The following is a 7191-nucleotide window of genomic DNA, read 5'->3' as shown; positions in this document are numbered from 1 at the left end:
AAGGCCAAAACTAGTCCTGAACATATGTCCATTTTACGATTTTGATCCTATATTTTATTTTTTGAATTTTTGCATCCTGAACATTTCAACACGGATCACAATTGGTCCTACACTAACATTTCCGTCAATTTTTAAACGGCTTTAACCTGATTTTGCCCGACTTTGACGGTTCTAACAGTTCCATGCGGGTTAAAACCGTATAAAAATTGGTCAAAATCGGGTTAAAACCGTTTAAAATTTGACGGAAATGTTAGTGCAGGACCAATTGTGATCCGTGTTGAAATGTTCAGGATGCGAAAATTCAAAAAATAAAGTATAGGATCAAAATCGTAAAATATCATGCTCATAACTTGAATTAATCATGCTTTAAGAATATTGAAACCTAAAACATGCTTTTCTACGGAGCAGAAAAATACCTAATTAATTCTCCAAAGAATTGAAGATGGCTAGCTCCTTCTCCACGTGATGCTTTGAATACTAGACCACAAATCTTCTCTCTGGTTCCCGAACTATTAGAAATATATTCTAATATCAGTGTGGGCTGATCTTACTAGAATACCAGGACTTAAATAAAGAAGACAGAAGAAATCCTTTTGGGAATAAGAGAGGAATTCGAAATCTCCTTCAGCTAGGGGCCGAAAATTTTCGAAAATTTTATGAAATAAAATTGTGTTATTTCTGTCTCTTTATTCTCCTATTTATATTAAGTTCCTTTTGTGCCCAGACAGGGATCTATGGAAGGTTTTGGATATGGGCTCATCCAATTTACTTTTTACTAATTAAATTGAACCCACAATTTAATATAAGTTATAATTGGAATATTACGAGCAGCCACTACAGAAGTAATATTGAACTCTCCCCATCCAAATCCGAAATTACAAGTAATTCGGGTTTCCGTTTAACTTTCATTTCCCGCACTTAAGTTTAAAATGTCCATTAATTAATTAATGTCTGCTATTGACTTAATTAATTAACTTCTTATTAATTCCAAGAGTGGACTTAGCATGAAACGCTTATTTATTATTCATAGAGTAATCAAACTCTAACTAGCTAGGTTCCGAATAATAAAACCTTGTTTCGCGCTCCTCTTGAGGACATTATCAAACGAGACTCACCTCGCGCACGATTCAATATAATAGCAATCCTAGCACCACTAGATATTGATCACCACTACCCAATATATCAGGATCATTGGGTTACGAAAAACCCGCACCATTTGATAAGTCAAAGTAATTCATAATCAATACCGTATGCTCAATGCTAACCTACATTGATTAAGAAATAAATATTATCAAGACCTCGCCTTTCAGTAGATAGCCCAAGGACAAGTCTTGCTGTTAGATCCGTTCAGTGCTATACCACACCAATGTCATCTTATTTCAGTAAGGCTTAGAAATATGCGGACTGACATTGCAACCTTTCTCGATGGATAGTCAAATTCCATCTAAATTGTGAAATTCATCTTTTTCTTTGTTTAGAACTGACCGTGTTACCTTAAAGTGGACGACGCCCACAACCGGTCTACTAAAACAAAGACTTAGACTTTGTTAAGTTAACTTATACATTTAAACATGTATTAACATCCATTAAATGTAACACATAACAACATTATGACAAAAATAATCTGTTTGATTCTTTGGAAAATAAAATAAGAGTTTTACAGTATTCAATCACTCGAAACGTGATTTCTAGTATACAAACTCTAACAGTATTTCCTTTCATGTAATGTCGAGATACGAAAAAAAAAAAAAACTATATTGAATAAACTTTCATCATTCTCCTATGGATATCTCTCTCATCTACTGTAATCTTCTCATTTTCTCATCTACTGTAATCTTCTCATTTTCCTTTAGCCGACTCTTTCTGCTTTTTGGCAACGATAAAAACACGAGTAAGGAGCCAAAATCATTAGTATTTTGCAACGTTCCGGAGAGGAAATTGACTGCGACTGGGGTGACATGTAAATATCAACGACAAACAAAGTATACAAAGTAATATTTGTTTATTCGTGTTTTACAAAAGCTTTGTTAAGGTCTTAAGGAAGGAGAATTGAGGAAGAGAGAAGTGTGTGGATGAAATAGAGGTGTTGATCTCTCTATTATTCTAAGTTCTAGCCCTATAATAAGATTGTATTTATTTCATTGGGTTGTATTGATTGTTGGAGGAGGATTGGTAAAATTAAAAGTCAATATGCGTATTTTGTAAATTTAAATTTCAAACTCCAATTTATGTATTTTTGGTATAGACAGATAAATTCGACATCAAGATCAACTGCGCATTCAATTAGTAAAATAACGATGCGCGGTATTAAGATAGTTGTCAATTATTTGGGGAAAAGTTTAACTAAAGGGACTGGAATATCAAGAGTTATATATTTTGTTTTAAAGCTCAACATTAAATGAGTTTTCACTTTTAAATGACTAAAATTTGTACATATTTTTAGCACAAAAGTTTTTATTTATTATTATAGAAAGTATAAATTGGGATCATTTCTCTTATGAATGAAACTCAATGTGATTTTAGAAAGCATTAACTATATTACTTATAATGTTGAATGCATGTATGAAGTTATTTGTTTAAATAAACTAAATTCTAATCTTAATATGAGTTAAATGTATGTACATTAAATTTGAATCTGGTAATCCATATTACAATATGTATAAGTACAATATGTACATTGAAATAATTTTTAAACTTGTTATAATATTTTTATTCTATACAATATGCTCATTTATCAATACTATCATTACATAATAGAATTACTCTTATTGGTTACAAATTAAGTTAATAGAAATAAATGCTTTAGAGTTTTTTATCCGTTTTCAAGAAAAATATTAATAGAATAGGTAGTGCTTAACATTTTCCTCATGACTCTTTGAGTCCAGTATTATCGGTAATAAATTAAATAAATACTAATAAATGCTTTACAGTTTTTAATCCATTATTATAATGATGATAAATTTAATATTCATCTTTGTAGATGAAGGTTATAAAAGGGGAAGCATCCATGTTATATTTGGAAGAATTATTTTTTCAATGTCGAATGTAGGGCTGACAATTTTTGACACGACAGGTTAATACGACACGAACCGGCTCGAAATTAGTGGGTTTGGGTCAGAGCTTATTGGGTTCGTGTCCTTATCGGGTCGACCCGTTAAGGACACGAAAATTTCGTGACGTATTCATGTCGGGTTCGTGTAATCCGTTAATAATACGTGTTCGTGTCGTGTTCGTATTGGGTTCGTGTTATCCGTTGACAAATAATATTTTATTATTATTAATTCTTATTATTTTCATTTTTCAATACTTATTAAATTGACTCTCATAGTCTCATACGGTCATATCTCATTTAAATTATTTAAGTATTTAATCACTTTCGAATACGTGTTGTTATCGTATCGTGTTGACCCGAAGTGGTTCGTGTCATTAATGGGTTCGTGTTGTGTTCGTGTCGTGTTCGTGTCTAAGGGTAGCGGGTCGTGTTCGTGTTCGTGTTTGGAGTTTTCTTAACGGACCGTGTTCGTGTTTGTTGTTATCGTGTTCGTGTCGTTATCGTGTAGACACGATAACGACCCGACACGCACGATTTGCCACCCTAGTCGAATGTATGACTTTTTCTTTCATTATCTACACATAAAAATGACGTAAACAATACATTATTTTGTCAATGAGCACCATGTTATATGAATCTTACTATTTCTTTGTTTAATTATCTTATAGGGGTTAGTTTTGTTAGGATTTCTTCAATATTTCATAGAAATGTCATGAGTAAATTTTTGTGAATACATAGATGTAGATTTTATAGGTGACATAATGTCGTCGATTTTGATTTAGTTATGATGTGTGACGTTGGAGGCTGTAGGTGTAGTCGGTTGTAGAGAATCCTTTTGAGTTGAAATTGATAATGTAAAATGATGAAGATAAGATGAGTAATACTGTCGGTGGTGCGATGTTTTGTATTTCTATTTGTCATTTGTCGTCGCTTAATTTTTTTTGGCAATTTTGAAGGAGGCGCAGTTTATTTAGGTTTAGAATGGATGGTTGATTATTTGATTTATTTGTGTTGTATATTAATGTATTGATTAATTCATTGTATTTTTTGTTTTGATGTATTGACGTCAAGTCTAATAGTTCATTCTGTTCTCTAAGTATTGGTATTAAGTCTAATATAATTATTGTTATTTTTGTAAATGTGAATGTATATAAAATAAATTTAATATATGTGCATCGCACAAGTGTGACACAAGTTAATTCTAGATCACCAATTTCATTAAACCCTAAAAGCCCAATCCCAAGCCCAAGCCCAAACCCAAACCCATTAAAATAGATATAGAGTACTATATATTTTGTGCATCATCTTTGACGATTGATGAATGCAAATCAAATGATAGAATTCACACTTCATACTTATTTAGTGTAACTGTGTCATCGCTGCTCCTTCATGTCGTCCTCTCCTCTCCAATCCACCATATTGTCCTTATTGGCACAATAGAAAATGCAGAACCTTCATCTCGTCCTCTCTGCACCCCTCCATGGCTCCATACATTCACCTACTTTCAAATTCAAGTCAACATAGAAAATTGATATCACAGTGTTCAAGAAAAAAACTTACTACAACACAGAGTATTTCTATACTACTTCCCGCCAGTTGTATCTTCTCTCTCTTTTTCTGTCGCTCTCTAGACGAGTGAGCCCTGTTCTTCCCAACACGCAATTTTCACACCGTTCATCTCAAAATCATGTACAAATCCAACGGTTGCCATCACCCTTCGTCAACCGCCTAGGAGCCCCCCTTCTGCCACCCTCACCAGCAACAGCAGTGGAGATGCCCACCTGGGAACGCCCCAGCCCGGCCCAATTTCATCATTCAGCTACGCCCCGAGCGTCAGCGGGCCATCAAACGGGCCGACGCCGAGGCCATAGTTCAGGAATTGAAATTCCAGCCGTAGAGATCGAATTTTATCATGTTGAATTCTATCACCGCCTCACTCGATTACGAGCAATGGTGCGAGACTCTGGCAACGATAGTGTAGTTGTAGGGGATGAAATTGGACGATAAGGGGTTTGGCTTTGTGCCTGCCTTGTTTCGAACATCGAGGTTCCGTCAGATAGGCTGGAATTGAACGATCGGCTAAAGGTGTTGTTTCTTGAGAAATTGAAGGGATTGAAGGAGGGTGTGTTGGTGGAGAAGTGGATGAAGAAATTGGCTACTGTAGAAGATGAAAGTAAAAGGATTTCTAGTGTCTTGAGGAATAAGACAAGCTTGCGGGTTTTCAATGAGCTGTGTGAGAAGAAGGAGGTTTTGGTGGGTGAAAGTGCCTTTATCTCCAACAGGATTGAGGAATTCAGAAGTGGCATTAGGTCCATTGAAGGGTATTTGGAGGATGGGGAAAAGAAGGATCACGATTTCCAACTTCTACCATTTGTACGTGGAAAGATTGAATGGGGAAGGATTTGTATGTTGATGATGAGGGAATGCAGGAGGCTTGACAATGGACCGCCTATTCATGCCCATCGGCGGGAGATCATAAAGCAGATATACTACCAACAGATTGCTCTAACCTTTTAGATTGAATTTCCACACCAATTTCATTAAACTCTAAAAGCCCAAGCCTAAGCCCAAACCCATTAACATAGATATAAGAGTACTATATATTCTGTCCATCATCTTTGACGATTGAGGAATGCAAAATCAAATGATAGAATTCACACTTCATACTTATTTAGTGTAAAAGTGTCATCGTTGCTCCTCCATCTAGTCCTCTCCTTTCCAATCCCATCATATCGTCCTTATTGGCAGAGCAGAAAAATGCAGAACCTTCATCTCATTCTCTCTGCACCCCTCCATGGCTCCATACATCCGCCTAATTTCAAATTCAAGTCAACACAGAAAATTGATATCACACTGTTCAAGAAAAACACTTACTACAACAAAGAGTATTTCTATACTACTTTCCGCCAGTTGCATCTTCTCTCTTTTTTTCTGTCGCTCTCTAGACGAGTGAGCCATGTTCTTCCCAACGCGCTTTTCACACCGTTCATCTCAAAATCATGTACAAATCCAACGACACCCATCACCCTTCGTCAACCGCCCAGGAGCCCCCCTTCTGCCGCCTTCACCAGCAACAGCAGTGGAGATGCCCACCTGGGAACGCCCCAGCTCGGCCCAATTTCCTCGATCAGCTATGCCCCGAGCATCAGCGGGCCATCAAACGGGCCGACGTCGAGGCCGTAGTTCAGAAATTGAAATTCCAGCCTAAGAGATTGAATTTCATCATGTCGAATTCTATCTCCGCCTCAATCGATTACGAGCAATGGTGTGAGACTCTGGCGACGATAGTGCAGTTGTGGGGATGAAATTGGACGATAAGGGGTTTGGGTGCCCTGTCTTGTTTCAAACATCGAGGTTCCGTCGGATAGGCTGGAATTGAACGAGTGGCTGAAGGTGCTGTTTCTTGAGAACAGAAGGGATTGAATGAGGGTGTGTTGGTAGAGAAGTGGATGAAGAAATTGGCTATTGTGGAAGATGAAAGTAAAGGATTTCTAGCGTCATGAGGTATAAGGCAAGCTTGCAAGTTTTCAATGAGCTGTGTGAGAAGAAGAAGGTTTTGGTGGGTGAGAGTGCCTTTATCTCCAACAGGATTGAGGAATTCAGAAGTAGCATTAGGTCTATTGAAGAGTATTTGGAGGATGGGGAAAAGGAGGATCGCGATTTCCAATTTCTACCATTTGTACGTGGAAAGATTGAATATGGAAGGATTTATATGTTTATGATGAGGGAATGCAGGAGGCTTGACGACGGACTGCCTATTTATGCCCATCGGCGGGAGTTCATGAATCAGATGTATTGCCAACAAGTTGCTCTAACCTTTTAGATTGAATTGCCACAGTTGGAAATGGTTCCTCATTTGCTTTTATTAAATGTCACGTTTCAAACACCGATGATCTCTTGTGGAGGTGGGGAAAACGCCGGCGGAAGTGTAGGGATGCCCAGGATGATGTCCGGAATGGCGGGGATGATGGGCGGATACTATAATATGTACCCTTGGATAGGTGGGATGGTGCCCCAAATACCCGGGGTGAGTGGAGGGATGACGGGCATGGCAGCTGGGATGATAGGGGAAATGATGCCCGGAATGGCGGCCGGAATGAGGGGAATGATGCCCGGGATGAGATAGATGATGATGCCCG

This window comes from Salvia hispanica, chromosome 6 (genome assembly GCF_023119035.1).
Source record: "Salvia hispanica cultivar TCC Black 2014 chromosome 6, UniMelb_Shisp_WGS_1.0, whole genome shotgun sequence".
Taxonomy (NCBI): domain Eukaryota; kingdom Viridiplantae; phylum Streptophyta; class Magnoliopsida; order Lamiales; family Lamiaceae; genus Salvia; species Salvia hispanica.
This window is presented reverse-complemented; position numbering follows the sequence as displayed.